Source organism: Bos indicus, chromosome X (genome assembly GCF_029378745.1).
Source record: "Bos indicus isolate NIAB-ARS_2022 breed Sahiwal x Tharparkar chromosome X, NIAB-ARS_B.indTharparkar_mat_pri_1.0, whole genome shotgun sequence".
NCBI lineage: Eukaryota > Metazoa > Chordata > Mammalia > Artiodactyla > Bovidae > Bos > Bos indicus.
The window spans coordinates 107,590,619-107,601,767 of NC_091789.1; the positions used below are offsets into that span (position 1 = coordinate 107,590,619).

The 11,149-nt window shown below is 39.5% G+C and overlaps 1 pseudogene; it reads left to right on the forward strand.

The window, feature by feature from the left end:
- The first annotated feature begins 1,585 nt into the window (after window positions 1-1,585).
- On the forward strand, window positions 1,586-1,815 carry LOC109554904 (small integral membrane protein 15-like; annotated as a pseudogene).
- The last annotated feature ends 9,334 nt before the right edge of the window (window positions 1,816-11,149 follow it).

The window sequence follows — 11,149 nt, forward strand, 5'->3', positions numbered from 1 at the left end:
CAATGCAGGAGACCCAGGTTCGCATTCATGGGTCAGGAAGCTCCCCTGGAGAAGGGAATGGCTAGCCACTCATGTTCTTGGGGCTTCCCTGGTGGCTCACAGTAAAGAATCTGCCTATAATGCAGGAGACCTGAGCTTGATCCCCGGATTGGGAAAATTCCCTGGAGAAGGAAATGGTTACTCACTCCAGTATTCTTGCCTGGGGAAATTCCATGGACAGAGGAGCCTGGTGGGCTACAGTCCATGTGGTCACAGAGTCAGACACGACGGATAGACTAACAATTTCGCTTTCACTTTTCACTTTTGGTAGATCTCATGCAATCCATGCCATCAGTCAATACTTTAAATGTGAATATACATCCTCAGAATTCAGATCCATCTGTGCCTTTGTGCACTGAGTAGAACTTGTGGCTATCTTGGTTCCTAATGTCTGATTGTGTCACCAGATTTGTTTAATGGAGCCATTCATTTTGTGAGACAGTTTTCTTTGGGAAAGCCTCATTCATTCACTTATGAAAGAATTGGTGAAATCTACCATCATCCATTTTTTTTCTGTCTCTGAAAAGAGTGGTGGGGTCGGGGAAACACATCACACCATAGCACAACCTTTCTACAGCGGGCTTTTATGTCTTATTTCTTCTCTTTTCCACACACTGTGAGTTCCTGAGACTCCATTCATCTCACAGTCCTGCTGAAAGAGACAATGCTTTGCTCTCTAGTTTTTCTTTGCCAATGCAGTGAGTGACAGGCTGTGTCACAGTCTTATTGAGAAGCCTTTGACATTTTGTTGAGATTTTTATGCATGGAAGAAAATTACTCCTTGTGCATTCCCATGGACAGCTCTGCACATGTAGGAGCTGACAGAGGTTCCCAAAGTAAGACATCACACTTAATATATACACTTGTGAGTGTATTTGTGTGTGTGTGTGTGTGCACATGTGTTTATATCTGCCCTGAGTGGAAGAGAAAGAACAACTAGGGAGCAAAGAAGGGTAGAGATCAGGAAAGAGGTGAAGTTCCTACCCAGATTATCTGTTGAGAAAAAGCTAGGAGAGTCATGATACCATCATTCTGATGTCTGAAATGGTATTATAGTGGACAAGTATGTTTGTCCAGAAAGATCACAGAAGGGACAGAATTAGATCCAAAGAGATGGAAATCTTTGGGAGACAGGATTCAACTCAGTTTCAGCAAGAACTTTTTGTTGTTGTTGTTGTTGTTCTTAAAATTAAAACAACAGCAACTCTAGGATCCAGGTGAGCACTGGCCCATGAGTGGGTTGGGAAGACCACTGCTTCTGCCTTCCTGCTTCCACCCTGGAGTATATAGAATTTAAGCCTTCAGTCAGAGTTTATGGTAGAGCTAAAGAAGAACACAACCAACCAAGGATCATATGAAATTATAATTGGCTAATAATCCCAGGTGGCGTTAGTGGTGAAGAATCCACCTACCAATCCAGGAGATGCAAGGGATTCAGGTTAAATTCCTGGGTTGGGAAGACCCCCTCGAGTAGGAAGTGGCAACTCACTCCAGTATTCTTGCCTGGAGAATTCCATGGACAGAACAGCTTGGCGGGTTATAGTCCATGGAGTTGCAAAGAGTTGATGTAAAGGCTTAGGCTGAGTATGTTGTGGAGTGGGCTTCAAAGGACCCATATGACTTCTTTTCCACAGTTATTTTGGCCCTAATGTCATTGTTTCTAGCAAGTGCTATATTGTCTTGGAAATTGGCTAAGATGATTGGGAAAAGGAGCAAAAGAAGAAACAAAAATATCAAAAAAATATTGCAAAAACTAAATGATTGAAAAAACATTGAAGGCATAAACAGGCTCTGCAACCAGAGGAAAATCGTTTGGAAAATTATTCAGCATTGGAAGGACCCAGTAAGGTTTCTTTTCAGATCTTATGATGGTATTTTTCAGTAAACAAAGTCTGAGCATATGGAAGAATCATGTTAGTTCTCACCTGTACTGTAGCAACTTTTCAGCTTCAGTACAGAAGTCGGTTGACAGTTACTATAAATTGGCTCTTATTATGCTACAAATTCTTTGTAACTGACGTAGTCATTTGCCTTTTTGCAACTTATGTATTAATACTAAAATGAAAACATCCTGTGGAGGAAAATGGCTTTAGATTATGAACTCTATTCAAACAATGGCTTAAGAATGCAAAAATCAGAATTGTCCTGAGGTGAAAAACAGGCTTTGGCTTAAAAGAGATAGGGTGTATTAATTACATCTCTTATCATTATCACTTATTTCCTCAAATAGAATCATTTCTGGCTTCCTCAAAGCAAAATAATATTATTTAATGAGTACTTCTATTTTCTGTATTTTTCTCATTTTAGCTTTTGTGAGACTGGTAATTGTCAGACATTCTGCATTTTTCAAAATATAATTTTGTAAAGAATTCTCTTATTATCTTGACTGTGTAGAACACCACTTACTGGATATAATAATTTTTGTACTTGTGAACACCACCATTTTCTTGAGATGATTTGAGTATAGTAACAATATGATTTAAAGCCTGTGGTAAAAATGCCAAATCTGTAGTACCTTGGAACCAATTTATTCTCACTTGTGCTAAGAAGAAATGTGAAGTAGTAAAAATGTTTTTCAGATAATTTGTTGATTATATAAATACCAGTTTTGCTTTTTATTCTACTCTTTGTTTTAATTAATGTGGTAGTGACATCCTTTACCTTTTTGATCAAACAGGTTCATGGTGAAAATTAAAATTTCAAATTTCCTTTAAGGAACTTTTAAAGAGTAACAGTTAAGTCATATTTCATAAATAGTAAAGAAAGGCTTAACATTTGGAAAATTTTTGTTTGGCATAGTATTGATTGGATGAAAAAGATGTACATTATGTCAAAATGAGACTATAATTAGAAATAAAGAGTTAAAAGATAGTTCCTTCATTAAGTAGCATAACTGGAAATTTTTACTCTAACATGGCTTTTAAAAATGCATGGTTAATAATTTAGTTGTCATTAATCATTAAAAGCTTATTAATTCTTTCCTCACCTCTGATAATGAATTTTAAATTACAAAAAAAACTGTCCAATAGCTTTAATTTAAAAATGAAACTAGATATTAAAATAAATTTGATATATTTTTATTTTTTAAAAAATCTTTAGCTTACCAAAGAGTTGCAAGAATAGTACAAAGAACACTCGTATGTTGTTGATCTAGATTCCTCAGTTGTTAATGTTTTGCCACATTTGCTCTCTATCTCTGTCTTGTCTCTCTCTTTCTCACTCTTTCTCATATGTGTTTTCCCCTGACTCATTTGAATGTAAATGACATGCAAATATCCTTATATTCCTAAATATTTCCTCATGAATTTCATAATAATGACATTCTCTTACATAACTTGGGGCTTCCCTGGTGGCTCAGACATAAAGAATCTGCCTGCAATGTGGTAGACCTGGGTTTGATTCCTGGGTTGGGAAGATCTCCTGCAGAAGGGAATGGCAACCCACTCCAGTATTCTTGCCTGGAAAATCCCATGGACAGCGGAGCCTGGTGGGCTACAGTCCACAGGGTCACAAAGAGTCAGACACGACTGAGGAACTAACAGTGTCACTACTTTACACAACTTGAGTAAAACTATACACTCCATACTCAAATTTCAGCAATTATTCGAATGGTATGCTTTGTAACTATTTTTTCCCTCTGATTCCAGGATCCACTAGGATACATTTCTGGTGATGCTAACAAGTATGAGCTTTTTTAAGATTCTGGGTTTTCAGAAGTGAAAGGTTCTGTATCAAATATCAATTTTCAAATATCAGCTTGGCAAGTATATCCTATTGTGCTTACCAGTATGGCAGAATAAAAGATTTAAATAAACTCTACAACCCCAACCCTTTGTGATTAAGGCTTTCTGTGTCCTGTGTATGAAATCTGTCTGCTTCAAAGTGGTGAAAATATCCTCTTAGGCCTTCTTATGGAATCTTTTGTAGTCCTAGGTTTTACCTTTAAATTTATAATACACCCCAAAATAATTATGTGTGTGTGTGAATGGAGTGAGGTAGAAATCAAGGTTCTCTTTGTTTTCTATACAACTGGCCCAGTTCCATTTCTTTAGAATATTATTTTCATGCTAATCATCATATTTTTCATAGATGAAGGGATTTGGCCAAAAGGTTGCACTCAAATGAAAGACTGGACAGAGAGGACATTACATTGGGAGGGGGTGGTCATATGGGGGCAGAGGGCTTGCATTGTCTTGCCTCAAACATCAGTAGTTGGGATTAGTCCTGGGTGTCTGAAGGGTCACTTGTGGTCTTCTTGTTGAATTTCAGAAGACAAGAGACTTGCTCATTGTTTTAAAAAACACCTATTAGGGACCTGGCCAAATGGTACCACTCTGGGGAAGTTGTTCCTGCCCAGGGGAGAACAAAAAAATTAACACACAGGTGGGAATTCTTATTTATTTATTAATTTTTTGCCTCACTGCACAGCACATGGTATCTTAGTTCCCTGACCAACCAGGGATCAGACCCTCACTGCCTGCATTGGAAGCTGGAGTCTTAACCACTGGACCTCCATGGAAGTCCCCATAGGTGGGAATTCTAATGTGGATTTTAGTTGCAAAATACAGAATACCATACGTGTTTGTTTCAGAGGGGGCTTGGTTGGAAGAGACATTCAAGCTGAGGCTTGAAGGAAGGGCACAAAAGAGCCAGGTGAAGAGGAAGGTTAAGATGACACCAGCACCTATGGGGATAGGGAAGCTGGCAGCCAGCAATAGGCAGCCCCAGAGACCGGGTATGGGAAGTGAGGCAGAGGGTAAAGGAGCATAGGGATGACAAGGAAAGGGATGCACTGGCTGACTTGCCTCTGGTACTTTGGACTGTGCTAAGGATTTTAGACTTGATTTCAGGTGCCTTGTGAAGCCTTTGGAAAATTTTAAGTGTTAGTGACTTTTCTATGCAAAGAGCTTTCATGCACAGAAAAATAGTCTTACAGTTACTTGTGTCTTAATATTTCATTTATCAACATAATAAATATAAAAACCATTACTTTTCAGCTTTTAAGCTCAACATATAAGCTATATTTATAACCTAAGTGATTTCTGTGTAAGAAAAAAACCCCATCACTTTAATTGGTTATTTGATTAATATGCTCTTATTTCATAAATTTGACAAACCAAAATTTCCTCAGTATTTAGCATCAGTTTCAACTTGAATTAATTGAATGATCTTAGGTGTTTCAAACTGTATTTACAAAGTTAATGCATTTGGTTCTCTCACAGCTACAAAGGCAGATTTACAAATCTAATGTGAAAAACTTTCCTAACATTTAGTGGATCAAATTCTCTTAAGCATTTCAAAGATCTTAAAAAAAGAAAAGAGAAGCCCATTTGGAGCAACACAAGCCTTCAACATTTGTCAGTACACTTGTCCAAACAGAACGTTCCCAAAGTGTTCTTGTTTTTAATACCTTCCTTGTGTTACTTAGTTAAGCAAATGGAATACATTTGCCAGTTCATTTTAGCTGAGGTTTCTTAGTCAGAAATTTTGGGTTGTAAAAGTCTGACCAGAAGCATCACAGGCCCTGTATTTTAAAACATTCCTAGGATTTCTTTTATTAAATTATGGTAAGACGCACAGACATGGAAATGACTGCCATGAAAGAATAAGTTCTTACAGATTCCTAGAATCAGGAAGCACTCCACACAATTCAGGGCCACATGGGGAAGCACCAGAGTCAGTCAGGAGGCAAAAAGAGTCAGGGGGAAATGTAAGCAAGAGCCTTTAGTGCAGTTTTTGTGAAAAGGAATGAGTGAGGCAAAGTAGGCAAACAGAGCAGGCTTGAATAGTGTGAAGAATTTTGACAGGCTCTGGGCCATGAGGATGGTCCCTGGTTGTCTGGTACCTAGCCCTGGAGTGATTTAGGGCAGAGGGATATTGTCTTGGGAGGCAGGATCCTGATAAAAGGAGGTAGATGGAGGGTAGAGACTTAGGATTGGTTGGTTTGCAGCAAGTTGTTTGCTATTTTTAGGAATTAACTAACCCTAGGGGAGGAAATGGCACCCCACTCCAGTACTCTTGCCTGGAAAATCCCATGGATGGAGGAGCCTGGTAGGCTGCAGTTCATAGGGTCGCTAAGAGTCGGACACGACTGAGTGACTTCACTTTCACTTTTCACTTTCATGCATTGGAGGAGATGGCAACCCACTCCAGTGTTCTTGCCTGGAGAATCCCAGGGATAGAGCCTGATGGGCTGCCGTCTATGGGGTCGCACAGAGTTGGACACGACTGAAGTGACTTAGCAGCAGTAGCGGGGGAGGAAGTAGTCCTCCTCTAAGTCCACAAGGTCCCAAGATGCCAAAGCATCATAAAATACAGAAAATTAAAAAAAAAAAACAACATGACTAATATACCCTGGACACCCCGCTTAAGGTGAAGCAGGAAACTATTGGGAAAGCCTCCTTCTTGTGGTCAGCTTTTGTCTACCATGTTACCTGACATGTGGGATTTAACAAACCACACAAATTTTAGGATCTAAACATACAATATAGCATAGTATTTCTGACTTAAAAGTATATATTATATATATATATATATATATATATAATGTATTAGCTGGGGCCATTTTTAGGCCCACTGATTATTCTGTTTTGCATAGCCACTGAAATACCCTCTTCCCGACCCAGGGATCAAACCTGGGTCTCCTTCATTGCAGGTTGATTCTTTCTGAGCCACCAGGGAAACCCATAATAATACCCTACTAATGCTTATTACACCATAATGGATGGAATTTTGAACCATATTCTCTGGGCTCATTTGCATCCTGTATCTCTTTCTGATTCTCATATGCCTCGTGAATTGCTCTTGTGTTATTGCTTTATTCACTTATTCATGCAAAAATGAATTATTGAAAGTTTAGCACTTAGCACTGGGGATACACCAGAGAATAAAACAAACATTTTTGCCCTTTTGTAGCTTTCATTCTAGCTGGGAGACAGACAACAAAAATGCATATAATCAATAAGTTAATTGTACAGTATGCAAGAAGGTGGTAAGTATTATGGAAAAAAGAAAAAGTAGAGCAAGGTAAAGGGGTTTGGGAAGGCTGGTGGGGAAGTGAAAGAGGTTTGAAATTGGTTGGACAAGGTAGTACTCACAAAACAGGGAGCATCTGAGTGAACACTTCACATTTACTAGTAGAACGATGTGATCATATCTGAAGACCAAGGTTGTTTTTCCATTGGTGACATCTGTCATCTCCTAAGGGTTAGATGAAGGCATAATGGGAGGAGGAATAGAGAAAGAAGGGACAAGTGACTTGCAGATGAGGTTAGGTGTTTAGATTCTGGAGGTGGTGGTAAAATGGGCTATTTGTAAGTTTCCCTGCACAGTCTGCAGTAGGTGGAGTGCTAAATCCTTAGAAGCACTTGGCTGGGCTGGGCAAGATGGAAGCCAAAACCAGACACAGGTATAGCAGTATTCAGCACAGAAATGGCAGTGGAAGCCATGAGAACAAGCAAACCTTTCAGGGGACCCTAGAACCACCCACATTTAAGGGGCAAGTAGAAAACAGGCCCTGCTGGAGACATCTGAGTGGTTTCTGTCAGAGATGCTGAGGCAAAATCAGGAAAGAAGGAGTTGAGGAAGTGTGAGTTGGTGAAGATCCGAGGGTAGTCATCAGTGCGTCATCCAGCCAAGGATTGTGTGAAGACTAGAGGATTTAGTGGCATTCTGGGAAATCTTTGGTGACCTTGGTCAGAGACTTGCCATCAAAGTGTAAAGGAAAGGGGCCCGACTGCCAGAGGAGGTGGACGGTGGGGACTGAAGGCTGCAGAAATGAAGCTAGCAAGCAAATCCACCAGGCTTTTTTTAGATTTCCTGGGCAGGGAGGGAGGAAGAGTCCAGAGGGGTGAGCTCCTGTGGCCTACTCTGCCCTCTCCAGGACCTGCTGACACAAACCTATTGATCTCCAGCGCCCTCTACTGCCTCTAATACAGCATTTATTGTCTTAAATTAGCTTGCATAGTCAAGAGAACTCTTCTCTGACCTTACAGGATAATTACCATAAGGAGTCAGGAAACTGGCTTTGTTGTTCTGTAATATGTTTGCATACTTCCATTATTTTTCAGTATCCAAATCTTGCCTCTGGCATCTTTAAAATGGATTTCCATATTTTTATTGATATTTTTTCACTTTTACCATTCTCCTTTTAGCTATTTCTATTGAGCCCATTTGTTTTTATAATTTTAAAAGTAAATTTCTGTCAATAACTATAGGGGTTTTACAGCTGTAGGGTTTTTGGGGGACCATTCTCTATATTTCTAATTTTTTATTAATTCTTGTTTAAGTATAGTTGCTTTACAATGTTGTGTTAGTTTCTGCTGTACAGGAAAGTGAATCAGTTATATATATACATATATCTTTTCTTTTTAAGATTCCTTTCCCTCTAGGTCACCACAGAGCACCAAGTAGTAGAATTCCACTTACTAGAGTGGTATACAGTAGGTTCTCATTAGTCATCTGTTTTATACACAGTGGTGTTTATATGTCAGTCCCAATCTCCCTGTTTATTCCACCCCCTTCCCTCCATGATAAACCATAAGTTTGTTTTCTATATCTATGACTCTATTTCTGTTTTGCAAATAAATTCATCTGTATCATTTTTCTAGATTCTACATTTAAGTGATATTATATGATATTTGTCTTTCTCTGTCTAACTTCGGAGAAGGCAATGGCAAGCCACTCCAGTACTCTTGCCTAGAAAATCCCATGGATAGAGGAGCCTGGTAGGCTGCAGTCCATGGGGTCGATACGAGTCGGATGCGACTGAGTGGCTTCACTTTCACTTTTCACTTTCACGCAATGGAGAAGGAAATGGCAACCCACTCCAATGTTCTTGCCTGGAGAATCCCAGGGATGGGGGAGCCTGGTGGCCTGGCGTCTATGGGATCGCACAGAGTCAGACACGACTGAAGCGACTTAGCAGCAGCAGCAGCAGCTGTCTAACTTACTTTACTCTGTATGAGTCTCTAGGTCCATCCATGTCCCTACAAATGGCATTATTTCATCCCTTTTATGGCTGAATAATATTCCATTGTATATATGTACCACATCTTCTTTATCCATTCCTCTGTTGATGGCCATTTACATTGCTTCTGTGTCCTGGCTATTGTAAATAGTGCTGCCGTGAACATTGGGGTGCATGCATACTTTCCAATTATGATTTTCTCCAGTTGTATACCCATGAGTGGAATAGCTGGATCTAATGTGTGTGCATGCTAAGGCACTTCAGTAGTTTCTGACCCTTTGACACCCTATGGACTATAACCCACCAGGCTCCTCTGTCCATGGGATTCTCTAGACAAGAATACTGGAATGGGTTACCATGTCCTCCTCCAGGGGATCTTCCCAACCCAGGGATCGAACCTGTGTAGCTTATGTCTCCTGCACTGGCAGATGGGTTCTTTACCAATAGCGCCACCTGTGAAGCCCTTGTTGGATCATATGGTGGCTCTATTTTTAGTTTTTTAAGGAGCCTCCATACTGTTCTCCATAGTGACTGTACCAATTTACATTCCCACCAGCAGTGTAAGAGGGCTCCCTTTTTCCCACACCTCCAGCATTTACTGTTTGTAGATTTTCTATGATGGTCATTATGACCACTGTTAGGTGATACCTCATTGTAGTTTTTATTTAAATTTCTCTAATAAATAGTGATGTTGAGTATCTTTTCATGCATTTGTTGGCCATCTGTATATCTTCTTTGGTGAAATGTCTATTTAGATTTGTCCATTTTTTGACTGGGTTTTTTGTTTTTATGATATTGAGCTGCATGAGTTGTTTGTATAGTTTGGAGATTACCCCGATCGGTTGCTTCATTTGCAAATATTTTCTCCCATTGTTTTAGTTTTGCTTATGATATCCTTTGCTGTGCAAAAGCTTTTAAGTTTAATTAAGTCCTGTTTATTTATTTATTTTTTCTGTTTATTTATTTTTGCTTTTGTTTTCATTTTCTAGGCAGTGGATCAAAAAAGATCTTGCTATGCTTTATGTCTAAGAGTGGTCTGCCTGATATTTTCCTCTAAGAGTTTTATAGTATCAAGCCTTACATTTAGGCCTTTAATCTATTTTGAGTTTATTTTTGTGTATGGGGTTAAGTGAAAGTCGCTCAGTCGTGTCCGACTCTTTGTGACTCCATGGACTGTCGACTACCAGGCTCCTCGGCAGACAGTCCGTGGAGTTTTTCAGGCAAGAGTACTGGAGTGGATTGCCATTTCCTTCTTCAAGGGATCTTCCCAACCCAGGGATCAAACCCGGGTCTCCCGCATTGCGGGCAGATGCTTTACCATCTGAGTCACAGAGTGTTCTAATTTCATTCTGTTTCGTGTAGTACAGCTGTAGTTTTAAATCTGGGGACATTTTGGAGAACATCCAACCATGACAATATGAATTTCCCTTTTCCCATGGACTTCTTTCACTCAACCAATTTATTTTATTTAGAGTTTCTCCTTCCTCCCTTTATTCCTCTTCCTTATCTTCATCTTCATCAGGTTTTACTTCTGGAATGTTGTACTGAGGATTAGAGAACTAGGATGTTATATACTTGTGATCTGTTTCCAGTTTGTAGTTTAATAGTATAGCATTAATCCTCTGGAAATACAAGAGATTTGATTTCAGTGTATGGGGTCTGATTGCTCCTTACCTCCATGTGACACTGAGCCATCAATGATCGTGAAAGTGAGCTTGTGAATGTCTATTGGGTGGAGGGTGCATTGAATGTGGTCTGAGCAATGAAAGGGCTATAGTCTCTCCCACAAGCAATTCAAAGAAACATGTGTGGATTATCCCATGTCTTACACATGCTATCATGGACGTTATCTCACTTAATTTCTGTAACAACCTTGTGGCACAAGATAAGTTTTATTACTATCATTTATCAATCTCATTTTATTGAAAGGAATCCTAGGAAGGTACTGGTGCTGGCAGGAGCATATCTTTTGAATCTGCTCACACACACACAAAATAAAGAGAAACTAAGATAGTAAATCTAAGAACACCTATAATAAAAGCAAGTGCCAAGGTGTCCTCATCAACTCTGAAAGAGAAACAGATTTGGGACAAAACACCATCACCAACAAGACTTGTATAGAACCAGCCACTGTCCAGGGGA